Consider the following 19369-nt stretch of genomic DNA (forward strand, 5'->3'; position numbering starts at 1 on the left):
AAGATTATCCTGTTTCATTCAATTTCATTTTTTCCCCCGTCTGCTGCTTAAAACAATAAAGTCGCGGTTAATCTTCGGGTGCGATCATACCAGCACTAATGCACCGGATCCCATCAGAACTCCGCCGTTAAGCGTGCTTGGGCGAGAGTAGTACTAGGATGGGTGACCCCCTGGGAAGTCCTCGTGTTGCACCCCTTTTTCCACCCCCCCTCCCCTTTTTTTTTTTCGCCGGACAGCCTGTCCGATTTTTAGCCCATTCAATCGCCTTCGACTCCTTTTCGACAAACTTCTCCCTTTTAAACCATTTCCAGATTATCCTGTTCCGTTCAATTTCATTTTTTCCCCCGTGTGCTGCTTAAAACAATAAAGTCGCGGTTAATCTTCGGGTGCGATCATACCAGCACTAATGCACCGGATACCATCAGAACTCCGCAGTTAAGCGTGCTTGGACGAGAGTAGTACTAGGATGGGTGACCCCCTGGGAAGTCCTCGTGTTGCACCCATTTTTCCACCCCCCCTCCCTTTTTTTTTTTTCCCCGGACAGCCTGTCCGATTTTTAGCCCATTCAATCGCCTTCGCCTCCTTTTCGACAAACTTCTCCCTTTTAAACAATTTCCAGATTATCCTGTTCCATTCAATTTCATTTTTTATCCCGTCTGCTGCTTAAAACAATAAAGTCGCGGTTAATCTTCGGGTGCAATCATACCAGCACTAATGCACCGGATCCCATAAGAACTCCGCAGTTAAGCGTGCTTGGGCGAGAGTAGTAATAGGATGGGTGACCCCCTGGGAAGTCCTCGTGTTGCACCCCTTTTTCCATCCCCTCCCCCTTTTTTTTTTTCCCCGGACAGCCTGTCCGATTTTTAGCCCATTCAACCGCCTTCGCCTCCTTTTCGACAAACTTCTCCCTTTTAAACCATTTCCAGATTATCCTGTTCCATTCAATTTAATTTTTTTCCCCGCCTACTGCTTAAAACAATAACGTCGCGATTAATCTTCGGGTGCGGTCATACCAGCACTAATGCACCGGATCCCATCAGAACTCCGCAGTTAAGCGTGCTTGGGCGAGAGTAGTACTAGGATGGGTGACCCGCTGGGAAGTCCTCGTGTTGCACCCCTTTTTCCACCGCCCCTCCCCTTTTTTTTTTCCCCCGGACAGCCTTTCCGATTTTCAGCCCATTCAATTGCCTTCGCCTCCTATTCGACAAACTTCTCCCTTTTAAACCATTTCCAGATTATCCTGTTCCATTCAATTTCATTTTTTCCCCCGTCTGCTGCTTAAAACAATAAAGTCGCGGTTAATCTTTGGGTGCGATCATACCAGCACTAATGCACCGGATCCCATCAGAACTCCGCAGTTAAGCGTGCTTGGGCGAGAGTAGTACTAGGATGGGTGACCCCCTGGGAAGTCCTCGTGTTGCACCCCTTTTTCCACCCCCCCTCCCTTTTTTTTTTTTCCCCGGACAGCCTGTCCGATTTTTAGCCCATTCAATCGCCTTCGCCTCCTTTTGGACAGTCTTCTCCCTTTTAAACCATTTTCAGATTATCCTGTTCCATTCAATTTCAATTTTTCCCCCGTATGCTACTTAAAATAATAAAGTCGCGGTTAATCTTCGGGTGCGATCACACCAGCACTAATGCACCGGATCCCATCAGAACTCCGCAGTTAAGCGTGCTTAGGCGAGAGTAGTACTAGGATGGGTGACCCCCTGGGAAGTCCTCGTGTTGCACCCATTTTTCCACCCCCCCTCCCCTTTTTTTTTTCCCCGGATAGCCTGTCCGATTTTTAGCCCATTCAATCGGCTTCGCCTCCTTTTCGACAAACTTCTCCCTTTTAAACCATTTCCAGATTATCCTGTTCCATTCAATTTCATTTTTCCCCCCGTCTGCTGCTTAAAACAATAAGGTCGCGGTTCATCTTCGGGTGCGATCACACCAGCACTAATGCATCGGATCCCATCAGAACTCCGCAGTTAAGCGTGCTTGGGCGAGAGTAGTACTAGGATGGGTGACCCCCTGGGAAGTCCTCGTGTTGCACCCCTTTTTCCACCCCCCCTTTTTTTTTTCCCCGGACAGCCTGTCCGATTTTTAGCCCATTCAATCGCCTTCGCCTCCTTTTCGACAAACTTCTCCCTTTTAAACCATTTCCAGATTATCCTGTTCCATTCAATTTCATTTTTTCCCCCGTCTGCTACTTAAAATAATAAAGTCGCGGTTAATCTTCGGGTGCGATCACACCAGCACTAATGCACCGGATCCCATCAGAACTCCACAGTTAAGCGTGCTTGGGTGAGAGTAGTACTAGGATGGGTGACCCGCTGGGAAGTCCTCGTGTTGCACCCCTTTTTCCACCGCCCCTCCCCTTTTTTTTTTTCCCCGGACAGCCTTTCCGATTTTCAGCCCATTCAATTGCCTTCGCCTCCTATTCGACAAACTTCTCCCTTTTAAACCATTTCCAGATTATCCTGTTCCATTCAATTTCATATTTTCCCCCGTCTGCTGCTTAAAACAATAAGGTCGCGGTTCATCTTCGGGTGCGATCACACCAGCACTAATGCACCGGATCCCATCAGAACTCCGCAATTAAGCGTGCTTGGGCGAGAGTAGTACTAGGATGGGTGACCCCCTGGGAAGTCCTCGTGTTGCACCCCTTTTTCCACCCCCCTCCCCTTTTTTTTTTTCCCCGGACAGCCTGTCCGATTTTTAGCCCATTCAATCGCCTTCGCCTCCTTTTCGACAAACTTCTCCCTTTTAAACCATTTCCAGATTATCCTGTTCCATTCAATTTCATTTTTTCCCCCGTCTGCTGCTTAAAACAATAAAGTCGCGGTTAATCTTCGGGTGCGATCACACCAGCACTAATGCACCGGATCCCATCAGAACTCTACAGTGAAGCGTGCTTGGGAGAGAGTAGTACTAGGATGGGTGACCCCCTGGGAAGTCCTCATGTTGCACCCCTTTTTCCACCACCCCTCCCCTTTTTTTTTTTTCCCCCGGACAGCCTGTCCGATTTTTAGCCCATTCAATCGCCTTCGCCTCCATTTCTACAAACTTCTCCCTTTTAAACCATTTCCAGATTATCCTGTTCCATTCGATTTCATTTTTTTCCCCGTCTGCTGCTTAAAACAATAAAGTCGCGGTTAATCTTCGGGTGCAATCATACCAGCACTAATGCACCGGATCCCATCAGAACTCCGCAGTTAACCGTGCTTGGGCGAGAGTAGTACTAAGATGGGTGACCCCCTCGGAAGTCCTCGTGTTGCACCCCTTTTTCCACCCCCCCTCCCCTTTTTTTTTTCCCCGGACTGCCTGTCCGATTTTTAGACCATTCAATCGCTTTCGCCTCCTTTTCGACAAACTTCTCCCTTTCAAACCATTTCCAGATTATCCTGTTCCATTCAATTTCATTTTTTCCCCCGTCTGCTGCTTAGAACAATAAAGTCGCGGTTAATCTTCGGGTGCGATCATACCAGCACTAATGCACCGGATCCCATCAGAACTCCGCAGTTAAGCGTGCTTGGGCGAGAGTAGTACTAGGATGGGTGACCCCCTGGGAAGTCCTCGTGTTGCACCCTTTTTTCCACCCCCCCTCCCCTTTTTTTTTTTCGCCGGACAACCTGTCCGATTTTTAGCCCATTCAATCGCCTTCGCCTCCTTTTCGACAAACTTCTCCCTTTTAAACCATTTCCAGATTATCCTGTTCCATTCAGTTTCATTTTTTCCCCCGTCTGCTGCTTAAAACAATAAAGTCGCGGTTAATCTTCGGGTGCGATCATACCAGCACTAATGCACCGGATCCCATCAGAACTCCGCCGTTAAGCGTGCTTGGGCGAGAGTAGTACTAGGATGGGTGACCCCCTGGGAAGTCCTCGTGTTGCACCCCTTTTTCCACCCCCCCTCCCCTTTTTTTTTTTCGCCGGACAGCCTGTCCGATTTTTAGCCCATTCAATCGCCTTCGACTCCTTTTCGACAAACTTCTCCCTTTTAAACCATTTCCAGATTATCCTGTTCCTTTCAATTTCATTTTTTCCCCCGTGTGCTGCTTAAAACAATAAAGTCGCGGTTAATCTTCGGGTGCGATCATACCAGCACTAATGCACCGGATACCATCAGAACTCCGCAGTTAAGCGTGCTTGGACGAGAGTAGTACTAGGATGGGTGACCCCCTGGGAAGTCCTCGTGTTGCACCCCTTTTTCCACCCCCCCTCCCTTTTTTTTTTTCCCGGACAGCCTGTCCGATTTTTAGCCCATTCAATCGCCTTCGCCTCCTTTTCGACAAACTTCTCCCTTTTAAACCATTTCCAGATTATCCTGTTCCATTCAATTTCATTTTTTATCCCGTCTGCTGCTTAAAACAATAAAGTCGCGGTTAATCTTCGGGTGCGATCATACCAGCACTAATGCACCGGATCCCATCAGAACTCCGCAGTTAAGCGTGCTTGGGCGAGAGTAGTAATAGGATGGGTGACCCCCTGGGAAGTCCTCGTGTTGCACCCCTTTTTCCATCCCCTCCCCCTTTTTTTTTTTCCCCGGACAGCCTGTCCGATTTTTAGCCCATTCAACCGCCTTCGCCTCCTTTTCGACAAACTTCTCCCTTTTAAACCATTTCCAGATTATCCTGTTCCATTCAATTTAATTTTTTTCCCCGCCTACTGCTTAAAACAATAAAGTCGCGATTAATCTTCGGGTGCGGTCATACCAGCACTAATGCACCGGATCCCATCAGACCTCTGCAGTTAAGCGTGCTTGGGCGAGAGTAGTACTAGGATGGGTGACCCCCTGGGAAGTCCTCGTGTTGTACCCCTTTTTCCACCCCCCCCCCCCTTTTTTTTTTTCGAAGGACAGCTTGTCCGATTTTTAGGCCATTCAATCGCCTTCGCCTCCTTTTCGACAAACTTCTCCCTTTTAAACCATTTCCAGATTATCCTGTTCCATTCAATTTCATTTTTTCCCCTGTCTGCTGCTTAAAACAATAAAGTCGCGGTTAATCTTCGGGTGCGATCATACCAGCACTAATGCACCGAATCCCATCAGAACTCCGCAGTTAAGCGTGCTTGGGCGATAGTAGTACTAGGATGGGTGACCCCCTGGGAAGTCCTCGTGTTGCACCCCTTTTTCCACCCCCCCTCCCATTTTTTTTTTTCCCAGACAGCCTGTCCGATTTTTAGCCCATTCAATCACCTTCTCCTCCTTTTCGACAAATTCTCCGTTTTAAACCATTTTCAGATTATCCTGTTCCATTCAATTTCATTTTTTTCCCCGTCTGCTGCTTAAAACAATAAAGTCGCGGTTAATCTTCGGGTGCGATCATACCAGCACTAATGCACCGGATCCCATCAGAACTCCGCAGTTAAGCGTGCTTGGGCGAGAGTAGTACTAGGATGGGTGACCCCCTGGGAAGTCCTCGTGTTGCACCCCTTTTTCCAACCCCCCTTTTTTTTTCCCCGGACAGCCTGTCCGATTTTTAGTCCATTCAATCGCCTTCGCCTCCTTTTCGACAAACTTCTCCCTTTTAAACCATTTCCAGATTATCCTGTTCCATTCAATTTCATTTTTTCCCCCGTCTGCTGCTTAAAACAATAAAGTCGCGGTTAATCTTCGGGTGCGATCACACCAGCACTAATGCACCGGATCCCATCAGAACTCCACAGTTAAGCGTGCTTGGGCGAGAGTAGTACTAGGATGGGTGACCCGCTGGGAAGTCCTCGTGTTGCACCCCTTTTTCCACCGCCCCTCCCCTTTTTTTTTTCCCCCGGACAGCCTTTCCGATTTTCAGCCCATTCAATTGCCTTCGCCTCCTATTCGACAAACTTCTCCCTTTTAAGCCATTTCCAGATTATCCTGTTCCATTCAATTTCATTTTTTCCCCCGTCTGCTGCTTAAAACAATAAAGTCGCGGTTAATCTTTGGGTGCGATCATACCAGCACTAATGCACCGGATCCCATCAGAACTCCGCAGTTAAGCGTGCTTGGGCGAGAGTAGTACTAGGATGGGGGACCCCCTGGGAAGTCCTCGTGTTGCACCCCTTTTTCCACCCCCCCTCCCTTTTTTTTTTTTCCCCGGACAGCCTGTCCGATTTTTAGCCCATTCAATCGCCTTCGCCTCCTTTTGGACAGTCTTCTCCCTTTTAAACCATTTTCAGATTATCCTGTTCCATTCAATTTCAATTTTTCCCCCGTATGCTACTTAAAATAATAAAGTCGCGGTTAATCTTCGGGTGCGATCACACCAGCACTAATGCACCGGATCCCATCAGAACTCTGCAGTTAAGCGTGCTTAGGCGAGAGTAGTACTAGGATGGGTGACCCCCTGGGTAGTCCTCGTGTTGCACCCATTTTTCCACCCCCCCTCCCCTTTTCTTTTTTTTCCCCGGACAGCCTGTCCGATTTTTAGCCCATTCAATCGGCTTCGCCTCCTTTTCGACAAACTTCTCCCTTTTAAACCATTTCCAGATTATCCTGTTCCATTCAATTTCATTTTTCCCCCCGTCTGCAGCTTAAAACAATAAGGTCGCGGTTCATCTTCGGGTGCGATCACACCAGCACTAATGCATCGGATCCCATCAGAACTCCGCAGTTAAGCGTGCTTGGGCGAGAGTAGTACTAGGATGGGTGACCCCCTGGGAAGTCCTCGTGTTGCACCCCTTTTTCCACCCCCCCTTTTTTTTTCCCCGGACAGCCTGTCCGATTTTTAGCCCATTCAATCGCCTTCGCCTCCTTTTCGACAAACTTCTCCCTTTTAAACCATTTCCAGATTATCCTGTTCCATTCAATTTCATTTTTTCCCCCGTCTGCTACTTAAAACAATAAAGTCGCGGTTAATCTTCGGGTGCGATCACACCAGCACTAATGCACCGGATCCCATCAGAACTCCACAGTTAAGCGTGCTTGGGCGAGAGTAGTACTAGGATGGGTGACCCGCTGGGAAGTCCTCGTGTTGCACCCCTTTTTCCACCGCCCCTCCCCTTTTTTTTTTTCCCCGGACAGCCTTTCCGATTTTCAGCCCATTCAATTGCCTTCGCCTCCTATTCGACAAACTTCTCCCTTTTAAACCATTTCCAGATTATCCTGTTCCATTCAATTTCATTTTTTCCCCCGTCTGCTGCTTAAAACAATAAGGTCGCGGTTCATCTTCGGGTGCGATCACACCAGCACTAATGCACCGGATCCCATCAGAACTCCGCAGTTAAGCGTGCTTGGGCGAGAGTAGTACTAGGATGGGTGACCCCCTGGGAAGTCCTCGTGTTGCACCCCTTTTTCCACCCCCCTCCCCTTTTTTTTTTTCCCCGGACAGCCTGTCCGATTTTTAGCCCATTCAATCGCCTTCGCCTCCTTTTCGACAAACTTCTCCCTTTTAAACCATTTCCAGATTATCCTGTTCCATTCAATTTCATTTTTTCCCCCGTCTGCTGCTTAAAACAATAAAGTCGCGGTTAATCTTCGGGTGCGATCACACCAGCACTAATGCACCGGATCCCATCAGAACTCTACAGTGAAGCGTGCTTGGGAGAGAGTAGTACTAGGATGGGTGACCCCCTGGGAAGTCCTCATGTTGCACCCCTTTTTCCACCACCCCTCCCCTTTTTTTTTTTTCCCCCGGACAGCCTGTCCGATTTTTAGCCCATTCAATCGCCTTCGCCTCCATTTCTACAAACTTCTCCCTTTTAAACCATTTCCAGATTATCCTGTTCCATTCAATTTCATTTTTTCCCCCGTCTGCTGCTTAAAACAATAAAGTCGCGGTTCATCTTCGGGTGCGATCACACCAGCACTAATGCATCGGATCCCATCAGAACTCCGCCGTTAAGCGTGCTTGGGCGAGAGTAGTACTAGGATGGGTGACACGCTGGGAAGTCCCCGTGTTGCACCCCTTTTTCCACCCCCCTCCCTTTTTTTTTTTCCCCGGACAGCCTGTCCGATTTTTAGCCCATTCAATCGCCTTCGCCTCCTTTTCGACAAACTTCTCCCTTTTAAACCATTTCCAGATTATCCTGTTCCATTCAATTTCATTTTTCCCCCGTCTGCTGCTTAAAACAATAAAGTCGCGGTTAATCTTCGGGTGCGATCATACCAGCACTAATGCACCGGATCCCATCAGAACTCCGCAGCTAAGCGTGCTTGGGCGAGAGTAGTACTAGGATGGGTGACCCCCTGGGAAGTCCTCGTGTTGCACTCCTTTTTCCAACCCCCTTCCCCATTTTTTTTTCCCCGGACAGCCTGTCCGATTTTTAGCCCATTCAATCGCCTTCGCCACCTTTTCGACAAACTTCTCCCTTTTATACCATTTGCAGATTATCCTCTTCCATTCAATTTCATTTTTCCCCCGTCTGCTGCTTAAAACAATAAAGTCGCGGTTAATCTCCGTGTGCGATCACACCAGCACTAATGCACCGGATCCCATCAGAACTCCGCAGTTAAGCGTGCTTGGGCGAGAGTAGTACTAGGATGGGTGACCCCCAGGGAAGTCCTCGTGTTGCACCCCTTTTTCCACCCCCCCTTCCCTTTTATTTTTTTCCCCGGACAGCCTGTCCGATTTTTAGCCCATTCAATCGCCTTCGCCTCCTTTTCGACAAACTTCTCCCTTTTATACCATTTGCAGATTATCCTGTTCCATTCAATTTCATTTTTTCCCCCGTATGCTGCTTAAAACAATAAGGCCGCGGTTCATCTTCGGGTGCGATCACACCAGCACTAATGCACCGGATCCCATCAGAACTCCGCAGTTAAGCGTGCTTACGCGAGAGTAGTACTAGGATGGGTGACCCAATGGGAAGTCCTTGTGTTGCACCCCTTTTTCCACCCCGCCTCCCTTTTTTTTTTTTCCCCAGACAGCCTGTCCGATGTTTAGCCCATTCAATCGGCTTCGCCTCCTTTTCGACAAACTTCTCCCTTTTAAACCATTTCCAGATTATCCTGTTCCATTCAATTTCATTTTTTCCCCCGTCTGCTGCTTAAAACAATAAAGTCGCGGTTCATCTTCGGGTGCGATCACACCAGCACTAATGCACCGGATCCCATCAGAACTCCTCAGTTAAGCATGCTTGGGCGAGAGTAGTACTAGGATGGGTGACCCCCTGGGAAGTCCTCGTGTTGCACCCCTTTTTCCACCCCCCCTCCCATTTTTTTTTTCCCCGGACAGCCTGTCCGATTTTTAGCCCGTTCAATCGCCTTCGCCTTCTTTTCGACAAACTTCTCCGTTTTAAACCATTTCCAGATTATCCAGTTCCATTCAATTTCATTTTTTCCCCCGTCTGCTGCTTAAAACAATAAAGTCGCGGTTTATCTTCGGGTGCGATCACACCAGCACTAATGCACCGGATCCCATCAGAACTCCGCAGTTCAGCGTGCTTGGGCGAGAGTAGTACTAGGATGGGTGACACCCTGGGAAGTCCTCGTGTTGCACCGCTTTTTCCCCCCCTCCCCTTTTTTTTTTCCCCGGACAGCCTGTCCGATTTTTAACCCATTCAATCGCCATCGCCTCCTTTTCGACAAACTTCTCCCTTTTAAACCATTTCTAGATTATCCTGTTCCATTCAATTTCATTTTTTCCCCCGTCTGCTGCTTAAAACAATAAAGTCGCGGTTAATCTTCGGGTGCGATCATACCAGCACTAATGCACCGGATCCCATCAGAACTCCGCAGCTAAGCGTGCTTGGGCGAGAGTAGTACTAGGATGGGTGACCCCCTGGGAAGTCCTCGTGTTGCACCCTTTTTCCACCCCCCTCCCCTTTTTTTTTTTCCCCGGACAGCCTGTCCGATTTTTAGCCCATTCAATCGCCTTCGCCTCCTTTTCGACAAACTTCTCCCTTTTAAACCATTTCCAGATTATCCTGTTCCACTCAATTTCATTTTTTCCCCCGTCTGCTGCTTAAAGCAATAAAGTCGCGGTTAATCTTCGGGTGCGATCATACCAGCACTAATGCACCGGATCCCATCAGAACTCCGCAGTTAAGCGTGCTTGGGCGAGAGTAGTACTAGGATGGGTGACCCCCTGGGAAGTTCTCTTGTTGCACCCCTTTTTCCACCGCCTCTCCCCTTTTTTTTTTCCCCGGACAGCCTGTCCGATTTTTAGCCCATTCAATCGCCTTCGCCTCCTTTTGGACAAACTTCTCCCTTTTAAACCATTTCCAGATTATCCTGTTCCATTCAATTTCATTTTTTCCCCCGTCTACTTCTAAGAACAATAAAGTTGCGGTTAATCTTCGGCCGCGATAATACCAGCACTAATGCACCGGATCCCATCAGAACTCCGCAGTTAAGCGTGCTTGGGCGAGAGTAGTACTAGGATGGGTGACCCCCTGGGAAGTCCTCTTGTTGCACCCCTTTTTCCACCGCCCCTCCCCTTTTTTTTTTCCCCGGACAGCCTGTCCGATTTTTAGCCCATTCAATCGCCTTCGCCTCCTTTTCGACAAACTTCTCCCTTTTAAACCATTTCCAGATTATCCTGTTCCATTCAATTTCATTCTTTCCCCCGTCTACTACTTAAAGCAATAAAGTCGCGGTTAATCTTCGGGTCCGATCATACCAGCACTAATGCACTGGATCCCATCAGAAATCCGCAGTTAAGCGTGCTTGGGCGAGAGTAGTACTAGGATGGGTGACCCCCTGGGAAGTCCTCGTGTTGCACCCTTTTTCCACCCCCCCTCTCCTTTTTTTTTTCCCCGGACAGCCTGTCCGATTTTTAGCCCATTCAATCGCCTTCGCCTCCTTTTCGACAAACTTCTCCCTTTTAAACCATTTCCAGATTATCCTGTTCCATTCAATTTCATTTTTTCCCCCGTCTACTGCTTAAAACAATAAAGTCGCGGTTAATCTTCAGGTGCGATCATACCAGCACTAATGCACCGGATCCCATCAGAACTCCGCAGTTAAGCGTGCTTGGGCGAGAGTAGTACTAGGATGGGTGACCCCCTGGGAAGTCCTCATGTTGCACCCCTTTTTCCACCCCCCCTCCCTTTTTTTTTTTCCCCGGACAGCCTGTCCGATTTTTAGCCCATTCAATCGCCTTCGCCTCCTTTTCGACAAACTTCTCCCTTTTAAACCATTTCCAGATTATCCTGTTCCATTCAATTTCATTTTTTCCCCCGTCTGCTGCTTAAAACAATAAAGTCGCGGTTAATCTTCAGGTGCGATCATACCAGCACTAATGCACCGGATCCCATCAGAACTCCGCAGTTAAGCGTGCTTGGGCGAGAGTAGTACTAGGATGGGTGACCCCCTGGGAAGTCCTCATGTTGCACCCCTTTTTCCACCCCCCCTCCCTTTTTTTTTTTCCCCGGACAGCCTGTCCGATTTTTAGCCCATTCAATCGCCTTCGCCTCCTTTTCGACAAACTTGTCCCTTTTAAACCATTTCCATATTATCCTGTTCCATTCAATTTCATTTTTTCCCCCGTCTGCTGCTTAAAACAATAAAGTCGCGGTTTATCTTCGAGTGCGATCACACTAGCACTAATGCACCGCATCCCATCAGAACAGCGCAGTTAAGCGTGCTTGAGCGAGAGTAGTACTAGGATGGGTGACCCCCTGGGAAGTCCTCGTGTTGCACCCCTTTTTCCACCCCCACTCCCCTTTTTTTTTTCCCCGGACAGCCTGTCCGATTTTTACCCCATTCAATCGCCTTCGCCTCCTTTTCGACAAACTTCTCCCTTTTAAACCATTTCCAGATTATCCTGTTCCATTCAATTTCATTTTTTCCCCCGTCTGCTGCTTAAAACAATAAAGTCGCGGTTCATCTTCGGGTGCGATCACAGCAGCACTAATGCACCGGATCCAATCCGAACTCCGCAGTTAAGCGTGCTTGGGCGAGAGTAGTACTAGGATGGGTGACCCCCTGGGAAGTCCTCGTGTTGCACCCCTTTTTCCACCCCCCTCCCCTTTTTTTTTTTCCCCGGACAGCCTGTCCGATTTTTAGCCCGTTCAATCGCCTTCGCCTCCTTTTCGACAAACTTCTCCCTTTTAAACCGTTTCCAGATTATCCTGTTCCATTCAATTTCATTTTTTACCCCGTCTGCTGCTTAAAACAATAAAGTCGCGGTTCATCTTCGGGTGCGATCACACCAGCACTAATGCACCGGATCCCATCAGAACTCCGCAGTTCAGCGTGCTTGGGCGAGAGTAGTACTAGGATGGGTGACACCCTGGGAAGTCCTCGTGTTGCACCCCTTTTTCCACCCCCCCTCCCCTTTTTTTTTTTCCCCGGACAGCCTGTCCGATTTTTAGCCCATTCAATCGCCTTCGCCTCCTTTTCGACAAACTTCTCCCTTTTAAACCATTTCCAGATTATCCTGTTCCATTCAATTTCATTTTTTCCCCCATCTGCTGCTTAAAACAATAAAGTCGCGGTTAATCTTCGGGTGCGATCATACCAGCACTAATGCACCGTATCCCATCAGAACTCCGCAGTTAAGCGTGCTTGGGCGAGAGCAGTACTAGAATGGGTGACCCCGTGGGAAGTCCTCGTGTTGCACCCCTTTTTCCACCCCCCCTCCCCTTTTTTTTTTTTCCCCGGACAGCCTGTCCGATTTTTAGCCCATTCAATCGCCTTCGCCTCCTTTTCGACAAACTTCTCCCTTTTAAACCATTTCCAGATTATCCTGTTCCATTCAATTTCATTTTTTCCCCCGTCTGCTGCTTAAAACAATAAAGTCGCGGTTCATCTTCGGGTGCGATCACAACAGCACTAATGCACCGGATCCCATCAGAACTCCGTAGTTCAGCGTGCTTGGGCGAGAGTAGTACTAGGATGGGTGACACCCTGGGAAGTCCTCGTGTTGCACCCCTTTTTCCACCCCCCCTCCCCTTTTTTTTTTCCTCGGACAGCCTGTCCGATTTTTAGCCCATTCAATCGCCTTCGCCTCCTTTTCGACAAACTTCTCCCTTTTAAACCATTTCCAGATTATCCCGTTCCATTCAATTTCATTTTTTCCCCCGTCTGCTGCTTAAAACAATAAAGTCGCGGTTAATCTTCGGGTGCGATCATACCAGCACTAATGCACCGGATCCCATCAGAACTCCGCAGCTAAGCGTGGTTGGGCGAGAGTAGTACTAGGATGGGTGACCACCTGGGAAGTCCTCGTGTTGCACCCTTTTTCCACCCCCCTCCCCTATTTTTTTTTCCCCGGACAGCCTGTCCGATTTTTAGCCCATTCAATCGCCTTCGCCTCCTTTTCGACAAACTTCTCCCTTTTAAACCATTTCCTGATTATCCTGTTCCATTCAATTTCATTTTTTCCCCCGTCTGCTGCTTAAAACAATAAAGTCGCGGTTAATCTTCGGGTGCGATCATACCAGCACTAATGCACCGGATCCCATCAGAACTCCGCAGTTAAGCGTGCTTGGGTGAGAGTAGTGCTAGGATGGGTGACCCCCTGGGAAGTCCTCATGTTGCACCCCTTTTTCCACCCCCACTCCCTTTTTTTTTTTCCCCGGACAGCCTGTCCAATTTTTAGCCCATTCAATCGCCTTCGCCTCCTTTTCGACAAACTTCTCCCTTTTAAACCATTTCCAGATTATCCTGTTCCATTCAATTTCATTTTTTCCCCCGTCTGCTGCTTAAAACAATAAAGTCGCGGTTCATCTTCGGGTGCGATCACACTAGCACTAATGCACCGGATCCCATCAGAACTCCGCAGTTAAGCGTGCTTGGGCGAGAGTAGTACTAGGATGGGTGACCCCCTGGGAAGTCCTCGTGTTGCACCCCTTTTCCCACCCCCCCTCCCCTTTTTTTTTTTCCCCGGACAGCCTGTCCGATATTTAGCCCATTCAATCGCCTTCGCCTCCTTTTCAACAAACTTCTCCCTTTTAAACCATTTCCAGATTATCCTGTTCCATTCAATTTCATTTTTTCCCCCGTCTGCTGCTTAAAACAATAAAGTCGTGGTTCATCTTCGGGTGCGATCACAGCAGCACTAATGCACCGGATCCCATCAGAACTCCGCAGTTAAGCGTGCTTGGGCGAGAGTAGTACTAGGACGGGTGACCCCCTGGGAAGTACTCGTGTTGCACCCTTTTTTCCACCCCCCCTCCCCTTTTTTTTTTCCCCGGACAGCCTGTCCGATTTTTAGCCCGTTCAATAGCCTTCGCCTCCTTTTCGACAAACTTTTCCCTTTTAAACCATTTCCAGATTATCCTGTTCCATTCAATTTCATTTTTTACCCCGTCTGCTGCTTAAAACAATAAAGTCGCGATTCATCTTCGGGTGCGATCACACCAGCACTAATGCACCGGATCCCATCAGAACTCCGCAGTTCAGCGTGCTTGGGCGAGAGTAGTACTAGGATGGGTGACACCCTGGGAAGTCCTCGTGTTGCACCCCTTTTTCCACCCCCCTCCCCTTTTTTTTTTCCCCGGACAGCCTGTCCGATTTTTAGCCCATTCAATCGCCTTCGCCTCCTTTTCGATAAACTTCTCCCTTTTAAACCATTTCCAGATTATCCTGTTCCATTCAATTTCATTTATTCCCCCGTCTGCTGCTTAAAACAATAAAGTCGCGGTTAATCTTTGGGTGCGATCATACCAGCACTAATGCACCGGATCCCATCAGAACTCCGCAGCTAGGCGTGCTTGGGCGAGAGTAGTACTAGGATGGGTGACCCCCTGGGAAGTCCTCGTGTTGCACCCTTTTTCCACCCCCCTCCCCTTTTTTTTTTTCCCCGGACAGCCTGTCCGATTTTTAGCCCATTCAATCGCCTTCGCCTCCATTTCGTCAAACTTCTCCCTTTTAAACCATTTCCAGATTATCCTCTTCCATTCAATTTCATTTTTTCCCCCGTCTGCTGCTTAAAACAATAAAGTCGCGGTTAATCTTCGGGTGCGATCATACCAGCACTAATGCACCGGATCCCATCAGAACTCCGCAGTTAAGCGTGCTTGGGCGAGAGTAGTACTAGGATGGGTGACCCCGTGGGAAGTCCTCGTGTTGCACCCCTTTTTCCACCCCCCCTCCCCTTTTTTTTTCCCCGGACAGCCTGTCCGATTTTTAGCCCATTCAATCGCCTTCGCCTCCTTTTCGACAAACTTCTCCCTTTTAAACCATTTCCAGATTATCCTGTTCCATTCAATTTCATTTTTTCCCCCGTCTGCTGCTTAAAACAATAAAGTCGCGGTTCATCTTCGTGTGCGATCATACCAGCACTAATGCACCGGATCCCATCAGAACTCCGCAGTTAAGCGAGCTTGGGCGAGAGTAGTACTACGATGGGTGACCCCCTGGGAAGTCCTCATGTTGCACCCCTTTTTCCACCCCCCCTCCCCTTTTTTTTTTCCCCGGACAGCCTGTCCGATTTTTAGCCCATTCAATCGCCTTCGCGTCCTTTTCGACAAACTTCTCCCTTTTAAACCATTTCAAGATTATCCTGTTCCATTCAATTTCATTTTTTCCCCCGTTTGCTGCTTAAAACAATAAAGTCGCAGTTAATATTCGGGTGCGATCAGACCAGCACTAATGCACCGGATCCCATCCGAACTCCGCAGTTAAGCGTGCTTGGGCGAGAGTAGTACTAGGATGGGTGACCCCTTGGGAAGTCCTCGTGTTGCACCCCTTTTTCCACCGCCCCTCCCCTTTTTTTTTTTCCCCGGACAGCCTGTCCGATTTTTAGCCCGTTCAATCGCCTTCGCCTCCTTTTCGACAAACTTCTCCCTTTTAAACCATTTCCAGATTATCCTGTTCCATTCAATTTCATTTTTTCCCCCGTCTGCTGCTTAAAACAATAAAGTCGCGGTTCATCTTTGGGTGCGATCACACCAGCACTAATGCACCGGATCCCATCAGAACTCCGCAGTTCAGCGTGCTTGGGCGAGAGTAGTACTAGGATGGGTGACACCCTGGGAAGTCCTCGTGTTGCACCCCTTTTTCCACCCCCCTCCCCTTTTTTTTTTTCCCCGGACAGCCTGTCCGATTTTAAGCCCATTCAATCGCCTTCGCCTCCTTTTCGACAAACTTCTCCCTTTTAAACCATTTCCAGATTATCCTGTTCCATTCAATTTCATTTTTTCCCCCGTCTGCTGCTTAAAACTATAAAGTCGCGGTTAATCTTCGGGTGCGATCATACCAGCACTAATGCACCGGATCCCATCAGAACTCCGCAGCTAAGCGTGCTTGGGCGAGAGTAGTACTAGGATGGGTGACCCCCTGGGAAGTCCTCGTGTTGCACCCTTTTTCCACCCCCCTCCCCCTTTTTTTTTTCCCCGGACAGCCTATCCGATTTTTAGCCCATTCAATCGCCATCGCCTCCTTTTCGACAAACTTCTCCCTTTTAAACCATTTCCAGATTATCCTGTTCCATTCAATTTCATTTTTTCCCCCGTCTGCTGCTTAAAACAATAAAGTCGCGGTTAATCTTCAGGTGCGATCACACCAGCACTAATGCACCGGATCGCATCAGAACTCCGCAGTTAAGCGTGCTTGGGCGAGAGTAGTACTAGGATGGGTGACCCCCTGGGAAGTCCTCGTGTTGCACCCCTTTTTCCACCCCCCTCCCCTTTTTTTTTTTCCCCGGACAGCCTGTCCGATTTTTAGCCCATTCAATCGCCTTCGCCTCATTTTCGACAAACTTCTCCCTTTTAAACCATTTCCAGATTATCCTGTTCCATTCAATTTCATTTTTTCGCCCGTCTGCTGCTTAAAACAATAAAGTCGCGGTTCATCTTCGGGTGCGATCATACCAGCACTAATGCACCGGATCCCATCAGAACTCCACAGTTAAGCGTGCTTGGGCGAGAGTAGTACTAGGATGGGTGACTCCCTGGGAAGTCCTCATGTTGCACCCCTTTTTCCACCCCCCTCCCCTTTTTTTATTTCCTCAGACAGCCTGTCCGATTTTTAGCCCATTCAATCGCCTTCGCCTCCTTTTCGACAAACTTCTCCCTTTTAAACCATTTCCAGATTATCCTGTTCCGTTCAATTTCATTTTTTCCCCCGTCTGCTGCTTAAAATAATAAAGTCGCGGTTAATCTTCGGGTGCGATCAGACCAGCACTAATGCACCGGATCCCATCAGAACTCCGCAGTTAAGCGAGCTTGGGCGAGAGTAGTACTAGGATGGGTGACCCCTTGGGAAGTCCTCGTGTTGCACCCCTTTTTCCACCCCCCCTCCCCTTTTTTTTTTACCCGGAAAGCCTGTCCGATTTTTAGCCCATTCAATCGCCTTCGCCTCCTTTTCGATAAACTTCTCCCTTTTAAACCATTTCCAGATTATCCTGTTCAATTCAATTTCATTTTTTCCCCCGTCTGCTGCTTAAAACAATAAAGTCGCGGTTAATCTTCGGGTGCGATCATACCAGCACTAATGCACCGGATCCCATCAGAACTGCGCAGTTAAGCGTGCTTGGCAGAGAGTAGTACTAGGATGGGTGACCCCCTGGGAAGTCCTCGTGTTGCACCCCTTTTTCCAACACCCCCTCCCCTTTTTTTTTCCCTGGACAGCCTGTCCGATTTTTAGCTCATTCAATCGCCTTCGCCTCCTTTTCGACAAACTTCTCCCTTTTAAACCATTTCCAGATTATCCTGTTCCATTCAATTTCATTTTTGCCCCCGTCTGCTGCTTAAAACAATAAAGTCGCGGTTCATCTTCGGGTGCGATCACACCAGCACTAATGCACCGGATCCCATCAGAACTCCGCAGTTCTGCGTGCTTGGGCGAGAGTAGTACTAGGATGGGTGACACCCTGGGAAGTCCTCGTGTTGCACCCCTTTTTCCACCCCCCCTCCCCTTTTTTTTTTTCCCCTGACAGCCTGTCCGATTTTTAGCCCATTCAATCGCCTTCGCGTCCTTTTCGACAAACTTCTCCCTTTTAAACCATTTCCAGATTATCCTGTTCCATTCAATTACATTTTTTCCCCCGTCTGCTGCTTAAAACAATAAAGTCGCGGTTAATCTTCGGGTGCGATCATACCAGCACTAATGCACCGGATCCCATCAGAACTCCGCAGCTAAGCGTGCTTGGGCGAGAGTAGTACTAGGATGGGTGACCCCCAGGGAAGTCCTCGTGTTGCACCCTTTTTCCACCCCCCCTCCCATTTTTTTTTTCCCCAGACAGCCTGTCCGATTTTTAGCCCATTCAATCGCCTTCGCCTCCTTTTCGACAAACTTCTCCCTTTTAAACCATTTCCAGATTATCCTGTTCCATTCAATTTCATTTTTTCCCCCGTCTGCTGCTTAAAACAATAAAGTCGCGGTTAATCTTCGGGTGCGATCATACCAGCACTAATGCACCGGATCCCATCAGAACTCCGCAGTTAAGCGTGCTTGGGCGAGAGTAGTACTAGGATGGGTGACCCCCTGGGAAGTCCTCGTGTTGCACTCCTTTTTCCACCCCCCCTCCCCTTTTTTTTTTTCCCCGGACAGCCTGTCCGATTTTTAGCCCATTCAATCGCCTTCGCCTCCTTTTCGACAAACTTCTCCCTTTTAAACCATTTCCAGATTATCCTGTTCCACTCAATTTCATTTTTTCCCCCGTCTGCTGCTTAAAACAATAAAGTCGCGGTTCATCTTCGGGTGCGATCATACCAGCACTAATGCACCGGATCCCATCAGAACTCCGCAGTTAAGCGAGCTTTGGCGAGAGTAGTACTACGATGGGTGACCCCCTGGGAAGTCCTCATGTTGCACCCCTTTTTCCACCCCCCCTCCCCTTTTTTTTTTCCCCCGGACAGCCTGTCCGATTTTTAGCCCGTTCAATCGCCTTCGCCTCCTTTTCGACAAACTTCTCCCTTTTAAACCATTTCCAGATTATCCTGTTCCATTCAATTTCATTTTTTCCCCCGTCTGCTGCTTAAAACAATAAAGTCGCGGTTCATCTTCGGGTTGCGATCACACCAGCACTAATGCACCGGATCCCATCAGAACTCCGCAGTTCAGCGTGCTTGGGCGAGAGTAGTACTAGGATGGGTGACACCCTGGGAAGTCCTCGTGGTGCACCCCTTTTTCCACCCCCCCTCCCCTTTTTTTTTTTCCCCGGACAGCCTGTCCGATTTTTAGCCCATTCAATCGCCTTCGCCTCCTTTTCGACAAACTTCTCCCTTTTAAACCATTTCCAGATTATCCTGTTCCATTCAATTTCATTTTTTCCCCCGTCTGCTGCTTAAAACTATAAAGTCGCGGTTAATCTTCGGGTGCGATCATACCAGCACTAATGCACCGGATCCCATCCGAACTCCGCAGCTAAGCGTGCTTGGGCGAGAGTAGTACTAGGATGGGTGACCCCTGGGAAGTCCTCGTGTTGCACCCTTTTTCCACCCCCCTCCCCTTTTTTTTTTTCCTCGGACAGCCTATCCGATTTTTAGCCCATTCAATCGCCATCGCCTCCTTTTCGACAAACTTCTCCCTTTTAAACCATTTCCAGATTATCCTGTTCCATTCAATTTCATTT

At 48.5% G+C, this 19369-nt stretch overlaps 63 non-coding genes across 63 annotated transcripts; all 63 read left to right on the top strand.

The window, feature by feature from the left end:
* Positions 1–76: 76 nt before the first annotated feature.
* LOC145809444 (5S ribosomal RNA) lies at positions 77–195 on the top strand. Its single transcript, XR_014352993.1, has one exon. It is a non-coding gene; the product is annotated as a 5S ribosomal RNA (ribosomal RNA).
* A 189-nt stretch (positions 196–384) lies between these two features.
* LOC145810996 (5S ribosomal RNA) lies at positions 385–503 on the top strand. The gene has a single exon (XR_014354546.1). It is a non-coding gene; the product is annotated as a 5S ribosomal RNA (ribosomal RNA).
* Positions 504–692: 189 nt separating this feature from the next.
* LOC145810575 (5S ribosomal RNA) lies at positions 693–811 on the top strand. Its single transcript, XR_014354138.1, has one exon. It is a non-coding gene; the product is annotated as a 5S ribosomal RNA (ribosomal RNA).
* A 188-nt stretch (positions 812–999) lies between these two features.
* LOC145809869 (5S ribosomal RNA) lies at positions 1000–1118 on the top strand. The gene has a single exon (XR_014353437.1). It is a non-coding gene; the product is annotated as a 5S ribosomal RNA (ribosomal RNA).
* A 189-nt stretch (positions 1119–1307) lies between these two features.
* On the top strand, positions 1308–1426 carry LOC145810932 (5S ribosomal RNA). Its single transcript, XR_014354483.1, has one exon. It is a non-coding gene; the product is annotated as a 5S ribosomal RNA (ribosomal RNA).
* Positions 1427–1615: 189 nt separating this feature from the next.
* Positions 1616–1734, top strand: LOC145810710 (5S ribosomal RNA). The gene has a single exon (XR_014354268.1). It is a non-coding gene; the product is annotated as a 5S ribosomal RNA (ribosomal RNA).
* A 188-nt stretch (positions 1735–1922) lies between these two features.
* LOC145810223 (5S ribosomal RNA) lies at positions 1923–2041 on the top strand. Its single transcript, XR_014353799.1, has one exon. It is a non-coding gene; the product is annotated as a 5S ribosomal RNA (ribosomal RNA).
* Positions 2042–2224: 183 nt separating this feature from the next.
* On the top strand, positions 2225–2343 carry LOC145811249 (5S ribosomal RNA). The gene has a single exon (XR_014354794.1). It is a non-coding gene; the product is annotated as a 5S ribosomal RNA (ribosomal RNA).
* Positions 2344–2532: 189 nt separating this feature from the next.
* On the top strand, positions 2533–2651 carry LOC145810506 (5S ribosomal RNA). Its single transcript, XR_014354070.1, has one exon. It is a non-coding gene; the product is annotated as a 5S ribosomal RNA (ribosomal RNA).
* A 188-nt stretch (positions 2652–2839) lies between these two features.
* Positions 2840–2958, top strand: LOC145811809 (5S ribosomal RNA). Its single transcript, XR_014355341.1, has one exon. It is a non-coding gene; the product is annotated as a 5S ribosomal RNA (ribosomal RNA).
* A 191-nt stretch (positions 2959–3149) lies between these two features.
* LOC145810665 (5S ribosomal RNA) lies at positions 3150–3268 on the top strand. Its single transcript, XR_014354225.1, has one exon. It is a non-coding gene; the product is annotated as a 5S ribosomal RNA (ribosomal RNA).
* A 188-nt stretch (positions 3269–3456) lies between these two features.
* LOC145808983 (5S ribosomal RNA) lies at positions 3457–3575 on the top strand. Its single transcript, XR_014352476.1, has one exon. It is a non-coding gene; the product is annotated as a 5S ribosomal RNA (ribosomal RNA).
* A 189-nt stretch (positions 3576–3764) lies between these two features.
* On the top strand, positions 3765–3883 carry LOC145809445 (5S ribosomal RNA). Its single transcript, XR_014352995.1, has one exon. It is a non-coding gene; the product is annotated as a 5S ribosomal RNA (ribosomal RNA).
* A 189-nt stretch (positions 3884–4072) lies between these two features.
* LOC145810788 (5S ribosomal RNA) lies at positions 4073–4191 on the top strand. The gene has a single exon (XR_014354344.1). It is a non-coding gene; the product is annotated as a 5S ribosomal RNA (ribosomal RNA).
* Positions 4192–4378: 187 nt separating this feature from the next.
* On the top strand, positions 4379–4497 carry LOC145809999 (5S ribosomal RNA). The gene has a single exon (XR_014353566.1). It is a non-coding gene; the product is annotated as a 5S ribosomal RNA (ribosomal RNA).
* Positions 4498–4685: 188 nt separating this feature from the next.
* LOC145811006 (5S ribosomal RNA) lies at positions 4686–4804 on the top strand. Its single transcript, XR_014354556.1, has one exon. It is a non-coding gene; the product is annotated as a 5S ribosomal RNA (ribosomal RNA).
* A 189-nt stretch (positions 4805–4993) lies between these two features.
* LOC145811096 (5S ribosomal RNA) lies at positions 4994–5112 on the top strand. Its single transcript, XR_014354648.1, has one exon. It is a non-coding gene; the product is annotated as a 5S ribosomal RNA (ribosomal RNA).
* A 187-nt stretch (positions 5113–5299) lies between these two features.
* On the top strand, positions 5300–5418 carry LOC145811036 (5S ribosomal RNA). The gene has a single exon (XR_014354586.1). It is a non-coding gene; the product is annotated as a 5S ribosomal RNA (ribosomal RNA).
* A 182-nt stretch (positions 5419–5600) lies between these two features.
* Positions 5601–5719, top strand: LOC145810730 (5S ribosomal RNA). The gene has a single exon (XR_014354286.1). It is a non-coding gene; the product is annotated as a 5S ribosomal RNA (ribosomal RNA).
* A 189-nt stretch (positions 5720–5908) lies between these two features.
* On the top strand, positions 5909–6027 carry LOC145809112 (5S ribosomal RNA). The gene has a single exon (XR_014352606.1). It is a non-coding gene; the product is annotated as a 5S ribosomal RNA (ribosomal RNA).
* A 189-nt stretch (positions 6028–6216) lies between these two features.
* On the top strand, positions 6217–6335 carry LOC145811683 (5S ribosomal RNA). Its single transcript, XR_014355218.1, has one exon. It is a non-coding gene; the product is annotated as a 5S ribosomal RNA (ribosomal RNA).
* A 191-nt stretch (positions 6336–6526) lies between these two features.
* Positions 6527–6645, top strand: LOC145810224 (5S ribosomal RNA). Its single transcript, XR_014353800.1, has one exon. It is a non-coding gene; the product is annotated as a 5S ribosomal RNA (ribosomal RNA).
* Positions 6646–6827: 182 nt separating this feature from the next.
* Positions 6828–6946, top strand: LOC145810731 (5S ribosomal RNA). The gene has a single exon (XR_014354287.1). It is a non-coding gene; the product is annotated as a 5S ribosomal RNA (ribosomal RNA).
* Positions 6947–7135: 189 nt separating this feature from the next.
* Positions 7136–7254, top strand: LOC145809351 (5S ribosomal RNA). Its single transcript, XR_014352881.1, has one exon. It is a non-coding gene; the product is annotated as a 5S ribosomal RNA (ribosomal RNA).
* A 188-nt stretch (positions 7255–7442) lies between these two features.
* On the top strand, positions 7443–7561 carry LOC145811810 (5S ribosomal RNA). The gene has a single exon (XR_014355342.1). It is a non-coding gene; the product is annotated as a 5S ribosomal RNA (ribosomal RNA).
* A 191-nt stretch (positions 7562–7752) lies between these two features.
* Positions 7753–7871, top strand: LOC145812004 (5S ribosomal RNA). Its single transcript, XR_014355530.1, has one exon. It is a non-coding gene; the product is annotated as a 5S ribosomal RNA (ribosomal RNA).
* A 186-nt stretch (positions 7872–8057) lies between these two features.
* LOC145809135 (5S ribosomal RNA) lies at positions 8058–8176 on the top strand. The gene has a single exon (XR_014352629.1). It is a non-coding gene; the product is annotated as a 5S ribosomal RNA (ribosomal RNA).
* Positions 8177–8363: 187 nt separating this feature from the next.
* On the top strand, positions 8364–8482 carry LOC145810496 (5S ribosomal RNA). Its single transcript, XR_014354062.1, has one exon. It is a non-coding gene; the product is annotated as a 5S ribosomal RNA (ribosomal RNA).
* Positions 8483–8672: 190 nt separating this feature from the next.
* Positions 8673–8791, top strand: LOC145811934 (5S ribosomal RNA). Its single transcript, XR_014355464.1, has one exon. It is a non-coding gene; the product is annotated as a 5S ribosomal RNA (ribosomal RNA).
* Positions 8792–8980: 189 nt separating this feature from the next.
* Positions 8981–9099, top strand: LOC145811168 (5S ribosomal RNA). The gene has a single exon (XR_014354717.1). It is a non-coding gene; the product is annotated as a 5S ribosomal RNA (ribosomal RNA).
* A 188-nt stretch (positions 9100–9287) lies between these two features.
* On the top strand, positions 9288–9406 carry LOC145811939 (5S ribosomal RNA). Its single transcript, XR_014355468.1, has one exon. It is a non-coding gene; the product is annotated as a 5S ribosomal RNA (ribosomal RNA).
* Positions 9407–9591: 185 nt separating this feature from the next.
* On the top strand, positions 9592–9710 carry LOC145809120 (5S ribosomal RNA). The gene has a single exon (XR_014352614.1). It is a non-coding gene; the product is annotated as a 5S ribosomal RNA (ribosomal RNA).
* A 187-nt stretch (positions 9711–9897) lies between these two features.
* On the top strand, positions 9898–10016 carry LOC145810091 (5S ribosomal RNA). The gene has a single exon (XR_014353657.1). It is a non-coding gene; the product is annotated as a 5S ribosomal RNA (ribosomal RNA).
* A 188-nt stretch (positions 10017–10204) lies between these two features.
* On the top strand, positions 10205–10323 carry LOC145811714 (5S ribosomal RNA). Its single transcript, XR_014355248.1, has one exon. It is a non-coding gene; the product is annotated as a 5S ribosomal RNA (ribosomal RNA).
* Positions 10324–10511: 188 nt separating this feature from the next.
* LOC145811363 (5S ribosomal RNA) lies at positions 10512–10630 on the top strand. Its single transcript, XR_014354906.1, has one exon. It is a non-coding gene; the product is annotated as a 5S ribosomal RNA (ribosomal RNA).
* A 187-nt stretch (positions 10631–10817) lies between these two features.
* Positions 10818–10936, top strand: LOC145810647 (5S ribosomal RNA). Its single transcript, XR_014354207.1, has one exon. It is a non-coding gene; the product is annotated as a 5S ribosomal RNA (ribosomal RNA).
* A 188-nt stretch (positions 10937–11124) lies between these two features.
* On the top strand, positions 11125–11243 carry LOC145810648 (5S ribosomal RNA). The gene has a single exon (XR_014354208.1). It is a non-coding gene; the product is annotated as a 5S ribosomal RNA (ribosomal RNA).
* Positions 11244–11431: 188 nt separating this feature from the next.
* Positions 11432–11550, top strand: LOC145812100 (5S ribosomal RNA). The gene has a single exon (XR_014355625.1). It is a non-coding gene; the product is annotated as a 5S ribosomal RNA (ribosomal RNA).
* Positions 11551–11738: 188 nt separating this feature from the next.
* On the top strand, positions 11739–11857 carry LOC145811332 (5S ribosomal RNA). Its single transcript, XR_014354876.1, has one exon. It is a non-coding gene; the product is annotated as a 5S ribosomal RNA (ribosomal RNA).
* Positions 11858–12045: 188 nt separating this feature from the next.
* LOC145811554 (5S ribosomal RNA) lies at positions 12046–12164 on the top strand. Its single transcript, XR_014355093.1, has one exon. It is a non-coding gene; the product is annotated as a 5S ribosomal RNA (ribosomal RNA).
* Positions 12165–12353: 189 nt separating this feature from the next.
* Positions 12354–12472, top strand: LOC145811140 (5S ribosomal RNA). Its single transcript, XR_014354690.1, has one exon. It is a non-coding gene; the product is annotated as a 5S ribosomal RNA (ribosomal RNA).
* A 190-nt stretch (positions 12473–12662) lies between these two features.
* On the top strand, positions 12663–12781 carry LOC145812050 (5S ribosomal RNA). Its single transcript, XR_014355576.1, has one exon. It is a non-coding gene; the product is annotated as a 5S ribosomal RNA (ribosomal RNA).
* Positions 12782–12969: 188 nt separating this feature from the next.
* On the top strand, positions 12970–13088 carry LOC145810541 (5S ribosomal RNA). The gene has a single exon (XR_014354106.1). It is a non-coding gene; the product is annotated as a 5S ribosomal RNA (ribosomal RNA).
* A 187-nt stretch (positions 13089–13275) lies between these two features.
* On the top strand, positions 13276–13394 carry LOC145810287 (5S ribosomal RNA). Its single transcript, XR_014353863.1, has one exon. It is a non-coding gene; the product is annotated as a 5S ribosomal RNA (ribosomal RNA).
* Positions 13395–13582: 188 nt separating this feature from the next.
* Positions 13583–13701, top strand: LOC145810062 (5S ribosomal RNA). Its single transcript, XR_014353628.1, has one exon. It is a non-coding gene; the product is annotated as a 5S ribosomal RNA (ribosomal RNA).
* Positions 13702–13890: 189 nt separating this feature from the next.
* Positions 13891–14009, top strand: LOC145811460 (5S ribosomal RNA). Its single transcript, XR_014355001.1, has one exon. It is a non-coding gene; the product is annotated as a 5S ribosomal RNA (ribosomal RNA).
* Positions 14010–14197: 188 nt separating this feature from the next.
* Positions 14198–14316, top strand: LOC145811555 (5S ribosomal RNA). Its single transcript, XR_014355094.1, has one exon. It is a non-coding gene; the product is annotated as a 5S ribosomal RNA (ribosomal RNA).
* Positions 14317–14503: 187 nt separating this feature from the next.
* Positions 14504–14622, top strand: LOC145810370 (5S ribosomal RNA). The gene has a single exon (XR_014353940.1). It is a non-coding gene; the product is annotated as a 5S ribosomal RNA (ribosomal RNA).
* A 187-nt stretch (positions 14623–14809) lies between these two features.
* On the top strand, positions 14810–14928 carry LOC145809035 (5S ribosomal RNA). The gene has a single exon (XR_014352529.1). It is a non-coding gene; the product is annotated as a 5S ribosomal RNA (ribosomal RNA).
* Positions 14929–15115: 187 nt separating this feature from the next.
* LOC145811334 (5S ribosomal RNA) lies at positions 15116–15234 on the top strand. The gene has a single exon (XR_014354878.1). It is a non-coding gene; the product is annotated as a 5S ribosomal RNA (ribosomal RNA).
* A 188-nt stretch (positions 15235–15422) lies between these two features.
* On the top strand, positions 15423–15541 carry LOC145809682 (5S ribosomal RNA). Its single transcript, XR_014353244.1, has one exon. It is a non-coding gene; the product is annotated as a 5S ribosomal RNA (ribosomal RNA).
* Positions 15542–15730: 189 nt separating this feature from the next.
* On the top strand, positions 15731–15849 carry LOC145811556 (5S ribosomal RNA). Its single transcript, XR_014355095.1, has one exon. It is a non-coding gene; the product is annotated as a 5S ribosomal RNA (ribosomal RNA).
* A 188-nt stretch (positions 15850–16037) lies between these two features.
* Positions 16038–16156, top strand: LOC145809121 (5S ribosomal RNA). The gene has a single exon (XR_014352615.1). It is a non-coding gene; the product is annotated as a 5S ribosomal RNA (ribosomal RNA).
* Positions 16157–16343: 187 nt separating this feature from the next.
* On the top strand, positions 16344–16462 carry LOC145810870 (5S ribosomal RNA). The gene has a single exon (XR_014354424.1). It is a non-coding gene; the product is annotated as a 5S ribosomal RNA (ribosomal RNA).
* A 188-nt stretch (positions 16463–16650) lies between these two features.
* On the top strand, positions 16651–16769 carry LOC145811177 (5S ribosomal RNA). The gene has a single exon (XR_014354726.1). It is a non-coding gene; the product is annotated as a 5S ribosomal RNA (ribosomal RNA).
* A 188-nt stretch (positions 16770–16957) lies between these two features.
* On the top strand, positions 16958–17076 carry LOC145810673 (5S ribosomal RNA). The gene has a single exon (XR_014354232.1). It is a non-coding gene; the product is annotated as a 5S ribosomal RNA (ribosomal RNA).
* Positions 17077–17264: 188 nt separating this feature from the next.
* LOC145811905 (5S ribosomal RNA) lies at positions 17265–17383 on the top strand. The gene has a single exon (XR_014355436.1). It is a non-coding gene; the product is annotated as a 5S ribosomal RNA (ribosomal RNA).
* Positions 17384–17571: 188 nt separating this feature from the next.
* On the top strand, positions 17572–17690 carry LOC145812013 (5S ribosomal RNA). Its single transcript, XR_014355541.1, has one exon. It is a non-coding gene; the product is annotated as a 5S ribosomal RNA (ribosomal RNA).
* A 189-nt stretch (positions 17691–17879) lies between these two features.
* Positions 17880–17998, top strand: LOC145809716 (5S ribosomal RNA). The gene has a single exon (XR_014353278.1). It is a non-coding gene; the product is annotated as a 5S ribosomal RNA (ribosomal RNA).
* Positions 17999–18185: 187 nt separating this feature from the next.
* LOC145809022 (5S ribosomal RNA) lies at positions 18186–18304 on the top strand. The gene has a single exon (XR_014352517.1). It is a non-coding gene; the product is annotated as a 5S ribosomal RNA (ribosomal RNA).
* A 189-nt stretch (positions 18305–18493) lies between these two features.
* On the top strand, positions 18494–18612 carry LOC145811725 (5S ribosomal RNA). Its single transcript, XR_014355259.1, has one exon. It is a non-coding gene; the product is annotated as a 5S ribosomal RNA (ribosomal RNA).
* A 190-nt stretch (positions 18613–18802) lies between these two features.
* On the top strand, positions 18803–18921 carry LOC145812067 (5S ribosomal RNA). The gene has a single exon (XR_014355592.1). It is a non-coding gene; the product is annotated as a 5S ribosomal RNA (ribosomal RNA).
* A 189-nt stretch (positions 18922–19110) lies between these two features.
* Positions 19111–19228, top strand: LOC145810237 (5S ribosomal RNA). Its single transcript, XR_014353813.1, has one exon. It is a non-coding gene; the product is annotated as a 5S ribosomal RNA (ribosomal RNA).
* The last annotated feature ends 141 nt before the right edge of the window (positions 19229–19369 follow it).

The sequence above is a fragment of the Camellia sinensis genome, chromosome 14 (genome assembly GCF_055761805.1).
Source record: "Camellia sinensis isolate YWXY chromosome 14, ASM5576180v1, whole genome shotgun sequence".
Lineage (NCBI taxonomy): Eukaryota > Viridiplantae > Streptophyta > Magnoliopsida > Ericales > Theaceae > Camellia > Camellia sinensis.